Raw genomic sequence first — 19,736 nt, 5'->3', positions numbered from 1 at the left:
CCTTACAATCCCGGTTAGCGCATCTACATGACAATGCCTATATGCGGCGAGCTTCATACGCCTTGTAAATACGTTATTGTATCTTATTGTACCCCTCGATCGTCTGTCCGTCTGTCTGTCCACTTGATTTGTTCGCCGCTCCCGTATAATGAAGGTGCAAGCACTTGACAGGGCGCTTGCGATTCTCGATGATCGATTTCTCGATTAAAAACGATTGTTGGGCGCACAATCGATTATACTCGATACTCGGGTTGTCGGCTTAATTATTGTTGACGTTGATGGTATAGGATTTAGTTGTAACTGGTGCTTGGATTTGCATCATTTGAATAACATAAATAATAAATTAAAGTCTTCTAAATTGACGTTTCATGATTGACGTCTTTTAGAGCAGCAACGATACGATTATTCACTATGTAAGTTGGGAGTTTTGACTTTTGCAATAAAAAAACTTATTGAAAAAAAATCATCACAACCAACCCATCGCCAGTTCTCTACTGTTTACGGGTCTCCTCTCAGAATGAGAAGGGTTAGGGCATAGGTTACCACGCTTGCCAAGTGAGGAAGACTTCACACACCTTTGAGAAAATTTAATTTCTTGAAATCGCACATAACTCCGAAAAGTTCCAGGTGCGTGCCCAGGATCGAACCCCGACCTCTCGAGTAAGAGACGGACGGACGTCTTAACCACTAGGCAATCACGGCTCAAAAATAATTATTGGAAAAAATTAATCCGATACAAGTTAGCCCGTGACTGCGATCTCCGCCTGGTGGTAAGTGATGATGCAGTCTAAGATGGAAGCGGGCTAACTTGGAACTGGTGTAAGTAGCAGTTTCATTAAAACGGTCTCATACCCTTTATCGGTGTCTATGCGGCATCGCACCGAAACACTTAATCGCTTGGCGGCATGGCTTTGTTGGTAGGGTTTGAACTACTTTCGGCCGAAGCCTCCCACCAGACCAGAGACAGTTTAGAAATTTATATAATACTAGCTGATGCCCGTGACTGCGTCCGCGTGGAATTAGGTTTTTTAAAAAATCCCGTGGGAACTCTTTGATTTTCCGGGATAAAAAGTAGCCATGTCACTCTCCAGGTCTTTATCTATACCCATGCAAAAAATCACGTCTATCTGTTGCACCGTTGCGACGTGATTGAAGGACAAACCAACAAAGTAACAAACAAGCACACTTTCACATTTATAATTAGGGTACTGATAAATTCTCAAATTGCCTCTGCCGGAAATCGAACCCGGGACCTCCCACTTATAAAACCATAGCACTCACCACTGTGCCAGGGAGGTCGTGACAATTGCATTTGATGTCCCAAATAAAAAAGAAACGGGGAAAACATAAAAAATAGCTACAAGCACCTCCTTACCAGCGGAACGGTAAATGCCAAACCGCAGGCGCATCTTATTAATCACACTTGTTAAACTGCGAGATGATGGTGATAAGGTCAAGACACAACGCCTCCCCAATGAGTTATGCCCCACTTCGGCCCTTACAAATTAACTGTTTGGATGTTAAAGTGGCCGCTTATTGAGAGTGATCATTTTCTTAATAATTTCTGACTGATGGCCTTCGTTTCAGAGAAATGGAACGGTCGCCTGGTGAGAAAATCGATATTGGAAGTATTTTTTACATCACTATTAATTATTTGGAAAATAAAGATAAGTTCAGTCCGTACGCTGTTTCAAATCTTGAGGAATCTGTCTGTCAGATAATAATAGTATGACTGCAAACAATTAAAAAGCACCTCCTCCAAAATAATTTTTATTTTTATTAATCGTGTTATTTTTAAGAGTTATGCATTCTATACCTATAGGTAAATATTTTAACATAATATGAAAAAAAGGGAATTGTTGTTGTTGGAATCTTTAGCCAGTTCTTTTCTTATTTCTTTTAAAAAATGATGATCATGACGATGATGGTGGTGACATGTATTTTTAAGCTCACGTAGTGACTTACGAAAACTTTGTTATTATCCAGTTGATTTTGTCTCCAATGCTTACCTGAAAACAAACGAATTTTATATTAAAAAAACTTTCAATTACAGATAGTCCTAAACATTTTCTATTTTTCACTATTTTAATTGGCTCTACCTTAAAATGAATGAAATAGTCCAATTTAAAATTATCATATTACATTATTATAATGTTACTTAAATTTACGTGTAACGTTTCTTTGCTAAAGGAATATACGATAGATCTGCGATTCATGCGGTTATATCGATTGTGTTTTAACTCTGTTTTAATGATTAAACATATTAATGTTTGGTTAAAAAATGATTATACCTAATAAACAAATAGGAATCGAATAACCTTTTATGCTTTTATAATTTCAGGTTCGAATTCATCAACATCAATAGACAATATACAATCCAAAATTAAAGCAAGGCAATCGCCAATTTAATTGATTAGTGTCAATAATGACATATTTATGTGGCGGCTCCAAACTCGGGCGATGCCGCAAAAAGAGGATTATCAAAATTGATATTAGAACTGTATAGTCATAATCTGCCGGCGCCTGCGACCGTGTATACGAGAAAAACTTATATCACAAATGAGCCTTTGAAATGCAGTAGAAAACGATTTTAGGTAGTATGCACGAAATTTCGAGAAACCTGCAATAGCAAGAAATGATTAAAAACTCTATGTTTAAACTTCATCTTTGCCCTTCGTATTTATCTAAGGTCTGGTTATTATTTTAAAGCACATTTAGATAATATCGTAAGCTGGTAAGCTGGGAGCATTTCATAATGCTCCCTACGGAAACAGATAGCAATAGATCTAGATCTTCAATTAATCGACCTACCTATTCTACTCCCCCTACAACCTTTCGTACTGCCAAGGATCTCTTATAGAGATAAGTGCTTCCCTGTCCACTTTTACTTTCTTTTTCTCTTTACTGTAAATGTTTCTGGTAAAAATAAATTAAATGAAATTCAAATTAATTGACGGTCTAAAACTAGAGTGATACTGATTCTGCCGGCAATTAAACTTTAGAGTTCAGATTATTCGCATCTTTTTCTTACCAAATTACCTAATAAGAAAAAGACAAACAAACTTAATTTAATTTAAAACTGTCAAACCTCTTGTCTTTACGCAGCAATCTTTTAAGTATATGTTTAAATTAGTAAAGTAGCACTAAAATCTAGTCTTTAATTTAAAATTTATTTTTGACAATACTAAAAAATTGCTCTAAAAGTTTAGAGAAAGACAAGTCTAGAATGTCACAATTTCATTTCATCTAAAAACTTTCAACATACTAGCGCAGGTAATAGGGTGACAAAAGGAATAAGGATATTTGACGGATCAACAAAAACCTGCGTATTATGATCCGCACATATTTGACTTTGTATGCTTAATGCTTCGGTCTGGCCTCAACAGGAATTTATCTACGTTCTCTGCTAAATCCATACTAATATTATAAATGCGAAAGTGTGTCTGTTTGTCTGTCTGTCTACTAGCGTTTCACGGCCCATCCGTTCAACCGATTTTGATGAAATTTGGTACAGATATAGCTTGCATCTCGGGGAACGACATAGACTACTTTTTATCGTGGAAAATTGTAGAGTTCTCACAGGATATTCAAAAACCTAAATCCACGCGGGCGGAATATCCCGGAAAATCAAAGAGTTCTCACGCGATGGGACGGGGAACTTTAATCCGTGCGGATGAAGTTTCGGGCATCAGCTAAATTAGAGTAATTAAAGAATTATAAATTTTCAAATTAACTTTTAACGGTTCAAAGCAAAAACGCGAACGAAAGCGTGTATCATTAAAATCCCCAAACAATGTTTTGCGTTCACCTCTGTCAGACATTTTTCCTTTTATTGTCCCCTAATGTGACACATTGAATGTATTAGTTATTTATGTGCAATATTTCGGACTGTTTTCCTGCCTGTTTGTTATTTTGATATTTTGACTATTGCATTGAAATGAAATGCTCTTCCACTTCCATAGATACACCAATGCGTTTGACTTCCAAATCCAAATGTTATAGACCAGTAGGGCGATTGCCTAAAACCCGCATGAATCATTATTACAATCTCAACTGTTGTGATTGGGTGAATTTATCGTATTTTTGCTGCAATGCGTTGCAGCCAATAGTGAGCGCTCGTCAACCAATCAGAGATGATTGCAATCGTGACATTGTAGCTATCATTCTACCGCAGTCGAAGCTGCTGGTCGATTGCGGAAGAATTGCATGAATCATTATTACAATCTCAATTGTTGTGATTGGCTGAATTTGTGCGATTCTTGTTGCAACAATGCATTGTAGCCAATAATGAGCGAGCGTTATCCAATCAGAGGTGATTGCGACCGTGACATTGTAGTTGTTATTTTACCGTAATCGAAAGCAGGTGGACAGACGACGTCAAACGAGTTGCAGGGAGCCGCTGGATTCAGGAGGCGCGGCGCAAGTGGCTTGTGGAAGCCCCTACACAATACCTATGTAATGCGGTGGACTTGGACGTCTATCGGATGCTGATAATGACGTTGAAGCGGGTACTGAAAAATGCATTTTCGCCGATCTTGCGTAGTGGTAAAACAGTAGGGCGATTGTCTAAAACCTGCATCAATCATTATTACAATCTCAATTGTTCTGATTGGCTGAATTTGTGCGATTCTTGTTGCAACAATGCATTGTGGCCAATAGTGAGCGAGCATTAACCAATCAGAGATGATTGCGACCGTGATATTGTAGCTGTCAAACAACCGCGGTAGGGCCACGGGTTTATACTAAATCGTAGTTAACGCAGAAATGTATAAAGCTTGTGATATATGAGGTGACGGAAAGATCGGCCGGTTATTTATGAATACGCGGACCCAGCAGGACACAATGGCTCGCATTGAAATAACAAGAGCTGTTTGTAGGACCCCCATAGTTCTATACAATAATCGGATACAACCCTGTCACACAAAAAGTCATTTTTTTTTATTAAGTTTTTGCGATTTTACGCAAAATAAATATGAGTAACTAGATGATGCCCGCGACAACAAAGATAACAAAGTGAATCTATAAGGGTTCCTTTTTCCCTTTTGAGGTACGGAACCTTAAAAAGGAGTCACGGTCATTAATAATGAAAGAACGGCGCACACAAGAAGAAATAACAGTTCAAGATAATAATTCAACTAATTAAATCAGCTACTTAATCCCGCCTTTCGGAATTATTTACCAGTCAATAATTTTGTTGTCCTTTTGAAACGACCTGCGCGTGTTTTAAATGTCAATCTGTCTATTGGAAAGGCTCTAGGAAAATTTGTATTTATAAGATTACGTGGTCACCCTATTAGGTCAAAGGGCCGGATCGGTAGCCGAGATGATGCGATACGATATCGTGTCGTGGCAAAGGTCGGCTCCCGTATTGAAACCATTGTCTGATAACCGGCGGCCGTGCTGCCCCGCTGTTACACTGCTTTTTTACATAAACGTGTATTACAATAAGAATTATTGTATAAATCATGCGGCCAAAAGCATGTCTCGTTACGTGTTCAAATATGTGTAAATTTTTGGTAAAAAGTTTTTATTGCATATTTACACAGTTCACGACAGTTACACAGATTTATATCAATGGACAGTTATAGAACTTGTAACGAAACATCAATACTTCACCTGTCAAATGTGGGATATGAAACGCTTAGATTAAGAAACTGAAGCGATGCTTCTGATGAAAATAGTTTCCCCCTCAAGGGTTGTATTTTGAAAAATCTGTTCTTAGCGGATGTCTACATCATAATAGCTATCTGCATGCCAAATTTCAGCCCGATCCGTCCAGAAGTTAGAGCTGTACGTTGATAGATCAGTCAGTCAGTCAGCTTTTCGTACTATATATTTAGACTAGCTTATGCTCGCGACTTCGTCCGCGTGGACTTCACAAATTTCAAACCACCATTTCACCCCCTTAGGGGTTGAATTTTCAAAAATCCTTTCTTAGCGGATGCCTCCGTCATAATAGCTATCTGCATGCCAAATTTCAGCCCGATCCGTCCAGTAGTTTGAGCTGTGCGTTGATAGATCAGTCAGTCAGTCAGTCAGTCAGTCAGTCAGTCAGTCACCCTTTCCTTTTATATATTTAGAAGAAGAAGATTCCCGTCTATATTTTCTGTCAAATTAAAAAAAAATGCACTCGCTTCGCTCGCTCATGTTAATCTTCTGCTCATTTTTAGAATCTGTATTTATTTGCAAAATTTGTAAGAAATCGATATCTGATTTACTGTGATAAAAAATTTCAAAGTAAACGCCATTATTTACGTTGTTTATAAAGTGGCAGGCTAACATTCGGCAGATTTTTTTTGCATTCATTACAATTATTATTATGAAAAATTTAGTTTCGAAAAATTCTCAACAAAAAGTGTTATTAATTCCATATTCCTTTGACTTGTCCGTATGTCCGTCGAAGATTTTTTATCACCACACGGTATGCCTTCTGGCTCCCGATGATTTTATGATAAGTGCATACGAAATATTAAAGATAAATGATATGATATGACTGATATCGTTCCCGAAGCTCCTGGGCCCTTTGTCTAGACCGAAAATTCGCGGCAAAAATGACCGGAGACGGCTCGAGAACTTGCAGAAGGCATGCGTTCCGTCAAAAATAAATTATTTATCTGCAGAAATCGATTCACGTATTAATTCGATTTGGAAATATCGGCCATCAATCATAAAACTCATGCTCGGCCGACGTTATCTTCGGGCCGAATCACCTTGGAATCGAACCCGGGACTGCCGTGTTTCTTGCCCGAAGCAACAATTAGCTATTGTTTATTGTATCCCCGATGCGAAATGTGGTGGTTTGGTTGCGCAAAAAGGGAATTTTATGGGATGCGCATTCGATTTATTTTCGGGATGGGTAAATAAATATAATGTTTAAAGCTGATGCCTGACCTGTATCATTTGAACGTAAGGGTTGCGACTGACCTAATATTGTAACATACATGACAAACAAAAGAAAAAGGTATTATAAAATGCCGTGTTAAGCTATACAAAGTCTCCGATAACCATGTCGGAGGATTGCCAGCGAAACATACATAAAAAAATATATATTGTCACTATTCGTTGAATTAATTGGTTGTGAACACAAACACTGATCTTAACCTCTCGTATGTATATTGTAATTTATATTGATAGCCAGATAACTAAAGAGTGTTTTTGAACGAATAAAACTAATGCTAGATCTTATGAAAGTATTTTATATACACATTGGTTACAAGATTTGATCAACTTTCACCGAAAAACTGTCATCTTGCAAGTAAATATGCAAGGTGTTGAAATCACGTCTTCCTAATTCCTTCTGTCTAATGGCCGCGCGCAGCGCCTTCGTGCGTCGTCGGCCGTCTTCGTTTTCTGTCGGGCCGTGCGCCAACAGTCACTTTTTTTTTAATGTGAAAATTTTATTGTAACATAATGTAAACGGATCCACACTTTCGCAATATTGTTGGAAGACCTATCCAATGACGACGACGACAAAACGAGAAATCGAGCCCATGTGTAGAGGAGGTACCCTACACTAAAAAACTTTTTCAAACATTTTATTTTGCCTTTTTGTACGCGTGTTTAGTATGTACATTGTACATGTATGCCAAAAAATAGATTTCTACTAATAGCCTCTGGGCTAAACTGCGGACGGACAGGCAGACGGACAGACAGACGGAAATGGCGAAACTATCGGCGATAAAGGCTTCTAGTTTACTACGAAACCACAGTTCACGACAGTTAGGAAACTTGTGACAAAACGCCGAGGCTTCACCTACACTGGCAGGTGACAAATGTAGGTAACAAAAATGTTACATACATTTGACGCTAGGTAGACTATAAAACGACTAGGTATCTTTGATTTCACGTCACTCCTAGCCTAATATTTGACAGTTGTCGATTCAGGATCAAATTTTTCCACCCTAGTTAGTTCACTCTGACGAAACCCTATAAAAGACGTTGTAACGGAGACACTCGTCGCGAATGTTACGTTACGTTACAATGTAGGTCAGTCGCGACCTTTATGTAATGGTTGGTCGAACAATTGATGGTTTTCTTTGCGGGCCCGGTGCGGTTGGTGCACTGCGCATTAGCCCGCATTCTAATGTTAAAATTGCGATTTATATGTCACTGATGGTTTTTCGACAAATTGTATTTTAGATGGGTTTTTTTAAGCTGCAGTTTAATAAGTAACATTGATTTTGGCTTCCATTTTCCAAGTACAGTACGCGGCAGAAAGTAATGTACATCGGCCTTTAGAATGACATTTCGGCTTTGTAGAGCGTTGTCTCTGTCACTCATACCTATATGACGTTTTGTCGGTCAGCGCACACTGAACAGCCAAATGCTCGAGCAATTTTCAGTAATCAATTGTTAATTAACTAACGTCATCATACCAGAATGGTGGCATGGCTTTGCCGCTAGGGTGCCGATTAGGCTCAGCCGAAGCCTACCACCAGACCAGATCAGAGACAGTTAAATTAGAAATATAGAAATTATAAGTTCCGAACTCGCCCCTGCCAGGAATCGAACCCGGGAGCTCCCACTTTTAAGAACACAGCGCTTACCACTGCATCAGGGAGGTTGAAGCAGTTACCACAATACCGGCTGTACCACCAAGCGATTTCGTGTTCGTGCACGATGCTAATTGAGAAACCAATAGGGATGACGACTAGGGTGCTTGTATGAAATTCATAGATGTGACGTCATAAATATTTGAGGTAATTTGACGTCGCACACAAAGGGTTACGTACCGTCGTACAATACGTACAACGCTTTTTATTTTTTAATTTGCATGCCAGCCATTTTGAAATTCACCATCTTGGTTTTTATATTATTCGTTGTTTTATTGGCAACAGAAATACACTCTGTGAAAATTTCATCTCTGTACCTATTACGGTTCATACGATACAGCTCGCTGACAGACAGACGGACGGACAGCGGGGGCTCAGTAATAGGGTTCCGTTGGCACCCTTTAGGGTTCCGTAAATCGTTAACCTCCAGATGCTGGAACCTAAGTGTGGACCAGATTTCAATCGAGTATGAAAATCAGTCGGATAAAAAGTCGCCATAATTATAGCCTCCAAGTGGCTTATATGTAATTTTTTACCCCATAACGTCTTAATGAGACAGAATGATAAACCAACTTCACAAAAAGGAGTAACGATATAAAGTCGAAGAGAGGGGTAAGGAAAAAATAATACTTTAAGAGCTGAGGGGTTTTTGGGAGGTATTTGGATACGCCACGACCTTTCCATAAGAGGTAACAAAAAGGTTTCATATAAAAAACTTTCAACTTTCGAGCCCAAGCAGAGTCTTCATTATAATACCAGTGTGTGGAGTTTTACTACATCGGTCTCTTGTCTTTTCTTTACATAGTATAAAATAAAGTCACTTCCCGCTGTCTGTATGTATGAACGCGTAGATATTTTAAACTACGCAACGGATTTTAATGCGGTATTCACCAATAGTTAGAGTGATTCAAGAGGAAGGTTTATAGCTATAGTTTAATTCTCAAAAAATTAGAGATCCCTAGAGAAATTGAAATAATGTGAATTAGGTCGGAAAAAATCCTCTCATTTGAGAGTTTCCAAGGCAATGACACCTCAATGACACCACATTATCTACATTGCACCCATGCGAAGCCGGGGCGGTTCGCTAGTATGTATATAAAGTTTTTTTGCTGAAACAGTGTTTTTAAAATCTTACTTTGTTAATGCAATAAAGTGTCATGATGAGACCAAAATATATCTTGTTGGGTTTAAATAATTGCACTGATCAACGCAATACTTAGTTAATTTTACGTAATGGTATGTGGTGAAACCAGTAATAAAATTAGCTTTATTGTCAGTAACTATGTAAATTTATGTTCCTCTATATGAAAATTTTACTTAAGAATGACTAACATGGTGACAGCGATAATTTTTGTTTTTCACCGTAATATATTTATTTATTTTATTTATTTTATTTTTATTATTCATGTACCAAAATTGTAGTTACAAAGTAATAATAAATTCAGTTACATTGGAAATGCTTATCTCTAAACAGAGATTTCTTCCAGCTTCCCATTCAAGGTTGTGAGTTTTGTTTTTTTGTTGTTGTTTGAAATCTATTTTGAGATTACATTGGCTAAGTAACCAAAGCATTTATAGCGCTAAAATGTCAGAGATCCATCAACCAAGGAAGAAATATGAAGTACAGAAAGTAATGTACCTTTAGAAATAGGTAGTGGTTTTGTAGAGCTTTATTTTTATCGTTGAGACCGAAAAAACGTCACATAGGTATTAGTGCCTACAAAGCCGAAACGTCATTCTAAAGGGCGATGTACATTACTTTCTGGCGCGTACTGTGACTACCACCTCAAGTCTTCCCACCATCTCTCTGCCTATAAACGATTGACGATATAAATCAATATTGTGACGGCAGTTATGATTCATTGTCTGTCAGCGACGCCTTAATAGCGATCCGATTGAATGCTCTTACGGTTTTTGAAAAACTCCTTTATAAATCTTTTAGTCATGGCTAAGAATGATCGGGGAATAGCCTTGAGTGAGCGATAGGTGAGAAAAACCAGGAATATCTAGATTTTATAATATCTGGCTAGCGACTCTCGATAATAATAATTTATAATCTGGAAAAACTAGGATGGATATTGACAATTTATCACACGCTCGTCTGTCAATAAAAACTTCGGAAGGGAAGTAACATTTATAGAAAAATGCTCCAAACCCACTAGGTATCTAGTGGGCAACTGAAAGCACAGCCGGTTGCTTCCATGCAACTTTGTTGTTATGGAATTTATCATGAGTTTATCATGCTGACTAATATTCCCCTTTCCCCTCCGATTAAGCGTAAAGCTTGTGCTAGGAGTAGTTACGACAATTGTGCAACGGGTGGGGTTTGAACCGGTGACCTTTCTGTTTTCAGTCCGCTCTTTTAACCGTTAAGCTATCGAGATCAATTGGTTAATATCTTACGATTTAAGACTGTCGTATAGTGACACAACGCGACGCATCAGGCAAGTAGATATTTTCGAAAATGATATAGGTATTCTGTTTCAACGCCGAATGCCTTTTCGTGAAAGACAGAGAGAGTTGTAGACATTTGCATACATTTTATTCTTGAAATTTTGTGTCGGGTGATAACGTTTTAACCCATGACCGGCTCACTAAAGCGCACGGGTCTCCTCTCAGAGTGAGAAGGGTTTGGCCATAGTCTACCATGCTGGCCAAATGCGGATTGGCAGACTTCACACAACTTTGAGAACATTATGGGGAACTCTCAGGCATGCAGGTTTCCTCACGATGTTTTTCTTCATCGTTAAAGTAAGTGATATTTTATTACTTAAAATGCACCAAACTCCGAAAAGTTAGAGGTGCGTGCCCGGGATCGAACTCCAGAACTCCGATTAGGAGACGGACGTCCTAACCACTAGGTTCTCACGACTTAAATATTTTATTATTTGAATAAGACTTAGATATTTATCTTTATAATTAATACCTTTGTGGAAAGTTTAAACCCTAAAATAATTATTCGAAAAGAAAAAATTATCTATTCAACTTTCAAGTGAACTAAGAACACCGAGAACATTGAGATGATCATACCACAAACTTTGTTTTAAAAACACGCATTACAGAACTCGGAACTCTGAATTCAGATTCGTTGTGAGTGGAATCGATAGCAACGACTTGATAAATTGCTTCAGAAAAAGGACTTTTAAAAGCTTTACTGTATTACTATACTTCAATGTATACGTTACGTTATGTATAAAGGATTAAGTAACAATTGGCCATACATTTTTTGTATTTTCATAATCGTATCCGTTATAAAAATTCAACAGTGTTTGATCATTTCGACGTCGCGAAATTTCGCCTCCCCATTCAACTGACAATGTTTTTACAAACAGACAAACACACAAATCATGATTATCGCTGAACTGTGACAAATGATTGATCACTAGCGAATGCTATTACGAGGAACAAAGGTGAATAACAAATTTGCCAACCCAACAGCAACCTTATCGGCCTGAAAATAAAAGTGAAATTATCCCCCAAAATTCATCCTCATAGCGCCGTACAAAAAGATATGAAATATGAGTTAGGTGGTTCTTAAACGGCTGAAATGGCGTCTATAGAAAAAACTGGACCGAATTTGATGGTAATTGCACCAAATGACCATCAGATGTTGCGATAACACTTGATTCATATGTTACATTTCAAATTAATGGGTTTTCGTTAATGGTTTTTGTGTCAAGTACGTACCTACACGAAATCGAAAAATGTATTGAAAAACACTTTCGATTGGAGATACTTTCGAGTAAGTTTTGAAAATTATTGAAATTTTCCAAAGGGAAATCCAAACTTAGCATAGTATTCATGACGTGATTCACTAATTAAATTATAAATAGATATTTAAGTTTTTTTTTTAATTTTTTTTTTTTTGATGACAAGTTAGCCCTTGGCTGGGATTACATCTATTGGGAACTGACGTGATAGTAGCTGGCTATCTTTAAAAGGAACTGGCAACTTTAATAAAACACCCATACCTCTCATCACATACAATGTAAATACCATAATATTATCTATAAAAATTGGAAATAAACATATTTGTTGTAAGGGAGCCCCCCTTAAATATTTGTTTTATTTTAATTTAATTTTTTTTAAAGGGAATATAATATAACTAAATATTCTGTGAATATTTCAATTTCTGTTGCCGTTATCAATATCGAGCGAAAACGAGCAAAAAAATCACGTTTGTTGTATGTCCCCACCATACAACAAACATTGGGCCCCCATGAAAATTAAAAAATTTAAAAAGTGTTTTTAAATAGAGCCAACAGCGAGAACTACGGCAATGCCAAGTTTTTGGTGCCATTCTTGGACTCGACACGTCCAATGCCGTCGAATTTCATCTGTAAACTGATTCAGTGACAAGAGAAAAAGAAAAAAAAACGTGTGATCAGAAACATAAATTTGCCTACTTTTCCTACATCCTACCTAGGACGTCCTATTACAGGTAGGTGTAATAAGCCTTTTAGTATTCTTTGGTAATCGAGCAGTAGTTGGAAGATACCGAACTCCCTGAACAGCCTACATATAAAAACTGTCTTGACAGTTCGCAGACAAACGTATTTGTCAAGTTTTCCTCCTTTTTCTACAACCGCACCGCGCGCCACCGTAAGGAATTTCACCCTCACCACCTGGGTGTCTGGTGCACTTAGACCGTCGGCTGTGCCAGATCCTTCTTTCCACGCACATGCAAACTGTGGAACCAACTCCCATCGGCGGTGTTCCCACTAGAGTACAACATGGGGTTATTCAAGGGGCGGACCAACAAATTCCTAAAAGGCCGGCAACGCATCGGCGGTTCCTCTGGTGCTGCAAATGTTCATGGGCGGCGATAATCACTTAACATCAGGTGGCCCGCCTGCTCATTTGCTCGCTATCTCTATTTAAAAAAAAAGTTCCGTATGCTCACACACACACATGGCGCCGTGCACAAATGAGTGAACCTATCGGCAGACTTAAATACTAAATATATTGCGACAAGACGACTCGTGCTATCTGCCATCCTGTGTGGTCCTGTCCAAGCGCCACAAAAACCTATCGATTCGCTTTTTACAGACAAACCACCACCTATTTGCGGACGTAAAAACAAAAATTACGCTAAAATCAACCTTACAACTCAAAAAATAAGGGTTACAAGATAAAAATTGAATGGTTCTGCTGTAGTGGGATGGGGTTGAAAAAAAATTATATAATTGCTATAGGCCCTGTCACAGGGCAACGATTTCGTTGCGACGGATATCTTAAATTAATTGTCGGTCAAATAAAAGGTTGTTGGTCAAATAAATCGGCGAACTTATGCGTTTCGGCGAAAAAAGACCTCCCCGGTGGATCCCCGTGGGGGGTGGTGGGGGTGATTGGTATGGGTATTCATTGGCAATTGTTTAATCGCTTTTGGTCTGATTTGTGATTTACTGTGTTAATGACCGGTAGGCCGGGAGCTGGTCGACAGAAAGTGGACAGTTTATAGCGTTTCCATACAGGAAAATATACTTAGGTACTTGCTTATAATAAACTAGCTAATGCCCGCCACTTCGTCCGCGTGGAATTAGGTTTTTTAAAAATCCAGTGGGAAGACTTTGATTTTCCGGGATAAAAAGTAGCCTATGTCACTGTCCAGGTCTTTATTTATACCCATGCAAAAAGTCACGTCAATTCGTTGCACCGTTGTGACGTGATTGAAGGACAAACCAACAAACAAACACACTTTCGCATTTATAATATGGATACTGATTGGCTTACGCGAAATAATAAATAAATAAATAAAATAAACTTTTATTTCAGGCATAAGTACACCCATAATTGTGTGTTAGTACAGAAACAATTCCTTAACCTATGTTAGTACCTACTTACTACTAGCTTAAACTTAACTTAACAACTAATTCTACTACTATTAAAACTAATCCTATTTATAACGCCCGAGGGAGTCTCTTTGCGCCTATGTGCGCACCACTCCAGCACCTCCAGAGAGGGCTGTCCAATTTCATGGACAATGCGCTGAGGAGAGTGTTGGTACTCCTCAACAGCCTGCTCATCAAGGAGCGGCACGCTTGCGCATGATCGCGTAGAAATCATCCACGCGAGCATCCGCAAACATTGCCGACGCACTGCAGTGTCGAGGCTTCCTCAACACCGCCCTCCTCCGAAATAAATACTTTGGCTTTTTTGAACTTTTGAACTTTTATAATTTACCTACTAGGTGATGCGGCGACTTTGTACTTGATTTAGGTTTTCAAAAATCTCGTTAGAAGTTAGAACTTATAAATTTTTCGGGGTAAAAGTAGTCTGTGTCCGTCTCCGGGATGTAAGCTATGCCCATATTTTACCTCAACATCAGTAAAATGGATGCACCTTTGAAAATCTCATGGGAACTCATTGATTTTCCGTGTATCAAATTTCATTAATGTATGTTAAACAGATGGGCCGTGAAAAACTAGCAGATAGATAGACAGATACACAGACACCTTCTCATTTATAATTTTAAGTATGGACAAGTATGGATTAAAGCTGTGATAGCCTAGTAGTTAGGACGTCCGCCTCCTAATCGGAGGTCGGGGATTCGATCCCGGGCACGCACCTCTTACTTTTCGGAGTCAAAATAATAAAATATCACTTGCTTTGACGGTGAAGAAAACATCGTGAATGCCTGAAATGAAAAACGTGAAGGAAACCGGCATGCCTGAGAGTTCTCCATAATGTTCTCAATGGTGTGTGTCTCAAACCCCTTCTCATTCTGAGAGGAAACCCGTGCTCTTTAGTGAGCCGTTTATGGGTTGATTATGATGATGATGAATGAATGAATGAATGAATGAATGGATGTTTTATTCAGAAAAATGCAGGTACAATAGGTTGGCACAATGTCTGTTGAGCCTTATACATTTTACCATTGTAACTGGTGTTTGAATATTACCTTAAATTAAAAACATAAAATTGAGCAAAGATTAAAATATAAGTTTTACATAGACTTCACATAAGCAAAACATAAAATAATGGTAATGAATAAAATGTCAACATAATAAAAGTCCAAGTCAGTTATTGTTATGATGAAAACACACTCAGAAAATTATTCGCCAACTCTTGAACTACAGCTCGTGTGGAGCTTCTTTTTCAGCTGGTGCATGTTTTCAATAAAACACGAAGGCGTCGCAGCGTGAGATGAAAATTTACAAAAACTTCCCAAACTGTGTGGTACTTAAGTATGTTCCAGATTTACTCAAAAAGTGCGTAGCGGATGGTGCATGAATTTTGTATTTCTTTATTTTTACGATGATTTTACGTAAGATATTTACAAAACTAAACAACTAGGTACTCCTTAGGCAAATGAGCTGCCAAAAAATACTTTTGGTTTTTGATACAATCGAAGTTATTGTTTTTTTTCTTATAATAATATTTAATTTTAATTTATGTATTTTCATGGAAACAAACTAATACTTACATGGATAGTTGTAACATTACATATATATAAAACATTTAAACCTAAATAGTCTCCAATGAAAAATTAACACTTATCACAAAATTATGACTATAAGTCCCTATTGCCCTATGCTATTGCGCTAGAATCATGTCTCATCAACATAGAAATGACGTCATTTCGACGGCAGCCGAAATAAAAATATACTATGGCGGCCACACGCATTAGCAATTTGCGGGACTTACACAACTAAATAATTGAACTAAATTTATAACCTAAGTTCCCCATGAAATAGAAATACGATTCAAAACAATTACTTTCATAGAAAAAAACCAAAAACTGCTCCAAATAATTATCTACATTTTTTAATTTTAATTGGTAACGGTAAATAAATATACTATTGTGGAAATGTATAGCACTAGATTTAGACCAGTTGTTATTATTCTAAGAGTTAGACCTGTCAATTTAGTTTATTTTATTAGAGAATGTCAGTTATAAGACCTACCTACCTGCCAAATTTCATGGTTCTAGGTCAACGGGAAGTACCCTGTAGGTTTCTTGACAGACAGACGGACAGACAAACAGACAGACAGACAACAAAGTGATCCTATAAGGGTTCCGTTTTTCCTTTTGAGGTACGGAACCCTAAAAATGTCAATTTAATCACACCTACCAGCGTTATGTAAGAAAAACACTATTGTCCAGTTAATGAAATGGCAGAAACACAGTTTCACGTACTTAATGAGAGCCGCAGGAGGTCTAGTCTGGTCTGGCGCACGCAGCAGGGTACGCAGATGTCTCCGATTGATTAAACGAGAATTTTCTCCTGTTTTTACAGATTTTACATTCACTACATGTTTTTGAAACAGCCAACTAAAATATTTTCTTGCATGTTTTGCTGTTGAAAACTTTTCTAACAACTTTAAGTTATGTTAATAATGTTAGAAAAAAAAAATTGCCGTCCTATATCTAAAAAGCGATTAACTGCAAAAAGACGTTTTTGAGTTAACGTCAAAAAATGTGGCAATTTTCAAAAACTAATGTTTCTAAAAAGAATATCTACTTACTACGTAGGATCAAGGTTTTTAGTAAGTTTTTGATGTAAAGGTATCGCTAGAATCCTTACATCATCCCGAGTCACAATGGCTATAATTTTTTTGAATAAAAATCAATATGGCGACTGTATGACGCCATTTTCTAATGTGATTTTTAGTTCGTTTTTTGGCAGGGCAGTAAGTGTTTGATTATTACTTACTAGAAAATGCCCGCGACTTAGTCCGCGTGGATTTAGTTTTTAAAAATCCCGTGGGAACTCTTTGTTTTTCCGGGATAAAAAGTAGCATATGTCCTTCCCCGAGATGCAAGCTATCTCTGTACCAAATTTCGTCAAAATCGGTTAAACGGATGAGCCGTGAAAAGCTAGCAGACAGACAGACAGACAGACACACTTTTGCATTTATAATATTAGTATGGATATGGATATTTTGTAATCAACAAGTTGTATTTACACTTAGAGCGGTTCGCACTGCATCCGATACGAGTCAGTGAAAATACGTTCCTTTTTGTTTTGTATGGTAGCTTATGACATACATAATATGTCGTAGATAATCGCTAGTATATTCTCACGGATGACAGAAGTGCAGTGCGTAATCGCCATACAACTAATCAGATAGCTAAAATATTTACGAACTTTCAGTTATTTGATTTTCTGTTGTGTGTATTAATCATAAAGTGTGTAAAAAATTAAAAAATACTTCTGCACTTCTGGATTACACGAAAGAGCGAAACATTCACAACAAATGTTGCTTCAAAATTCAGATCACATATTTCAGACACTAAAGAAGTCAGATTGCAATGTATCGAATTACAAAAACGTGCTATTTATAATCAAAAAGTGCTATTACAAGCTACCAGCATTCCAGAATGTTCCGATGTTGGGAACATGGGAACACAAGTTTACCTGGATAGCAAAAAAGCTATATTTAGAACATGTTTCTAACACGGAGGAACATGAAGTAACACTTTTTCGGCGGTGTTGGACCTTGTCTCTTTATTCATGTATGATTTGGTGAAACTATTCTGTGAGCCATTCGATATATTGTGATAAGAGTGTTCGATAAGACTGTTCAGAATTATAAACAATAGAAATATAAGGTATAACTTAAGACACCGGAATACCCGGCTGTGTTTGTTTTGGCTCTTCTCTGACCTGGGCGCGTTTGGAACCCTCGTAGCTTTAGTTTTAAGTTCGCGTAAAAATTATCACCACTCTATCATCGCTTTATAAATGCAACAATCGACTGTCATAAAGTGTAATTTAGTACTATTTTGAATAAAACATTTGAATTTGACTTTGGCAGTGTTTACATGAGACCGATTTACTTATTAATTTAGGTAAAGTCTGAGCACATACAAAGTACACTCTAGATCTCACTTTACTTAAAGTGAAAACGAGATAGAGTTATGTCAGAGACAGCTTAAGCTGGTAAATAGCCGGTTTTGGCCTATAACTCAAGAGAATTTGGATAGTGTTTATGTCAGAGATAGCTTAAGCTGGTAAATAGCCGGTTTCGGCCTATACCTCAAGAGAAATTGGATACTGTTCGACATTATATCGAATGGTTTAAAAATATTCTTCTTTCCAAAATTATGCGCTTATCTTGGTCCGCCTTAGAGCATAGCTACAATACGTCCGTCCTAAATGTCCTTTTTGTCCGTCCGTCCACAATGCCAGTAATAATGTAGCGACCGGATTCTCGACAAGAGCTTTTGCCCCAAATTGTATGTTTGTTACTTTTGAAAGAAAGCGAGTTTTGAGGCTGAGATGTGTTTAATTTAAGCACATTATTGTAAGTAAACTTATTTATTATTCAGGCCAGTAAGGGGCTGCATAGAATTTATTTAGAAAGAAAAAGCGTTTCTTTGGAATATTAACAGAAACAGGCAAAGATATTTTGAAGGGAGTACCTATGTTAAAATGTTTTTAAAATAAAATGTATGTTCCAATTCACATTTTCCACGCCTGTATTATTTGATATGATGTTAAATTTATTATAAACTAGCTGCCCTGGCGAACTTCGTACCGCCTAACAGTCGATTCAAATTTTTTAAATTTTTCTCTCCGTAAGAACCATCATCGTACTTCAAGGAATATTATAAGAAAAGAATTAGCGAAATCGGTTCAGCTGTTTTTATATATAGAGATTACGGTGATGAAACATTCAAATTGTCAACTTCATATAGGTATCAGTGACAGCAAGAGAAACGCTCTACAAAGCCGAAATATCATTCTAATGGGCGATGTACATTACTTTCTGCTGCGTACTGATGTCGTACAGAAAATGTCGTAATATTGGAATCGCGGAAGTAATTTCCATATTAATTGCTCTTAAAAGCGCTAAGCCTATTAACTGCTAGATCGATGAGATCGCCACGCCCTCGCGATCCGAGGACGGCGTTATGCATGAGGAAACCAGCTGGCCTACCACCAGTGGCGAGCAGTTCATAGAGGCATAAAAGCACTGCTTATCCAAGTTGAAATAGCTTCGCCCGCATTTTTCATCACAAAAAGGTAACTTAACTAAGTAATGCCTACCCTAGCTTCTAATTATGTGCACGCCACTGCCTACCACTGTAGTTTGAAAGCTAACGTGTGACGATCGCAATCACCTCTGGTTGCTACCACTTGAAATGAAATGAAATGAAATGAAATTTTACTTGCAAGAAACATTGTACAAAAGCAGATGTTAATATAATATTTATGAAATATATCCAATATATTG

At 37.6% G+C, this 19,736-nt stretch overlaps 1 protein-coding gene across 3 annotated transcripts in view; it reads right to left on the bottom strand.

Annotated features, from left to right (window-relative positions):
• The window catches only part of bs (serum response factor blistered), a 320,790-nt gene that overhangs the window by 43,590 nt on the left and 257,464 nt on the right, over nt 1-19,736 (bottom strand). The window lies entirely within an intron of this gene.

This window comes from Maniola hyperantus, chromosome 11 (assembly GCF_902806685.2).
Source record: "Maniola hyperantus chromosome 11, iAphHyp1.2, whole genome shotgun sequence".
Lineage (NCBI taxonomy): Eukaryota > Metazoa > Arthropoda > Insecta > Lepidoptera > Nymphalidae > Maniola > Maniola hyperantus.
Note: the sequence above shows the minus strand (reverse complement) of the source record. Positions and strands in the feature narration are given on the sequence as shown.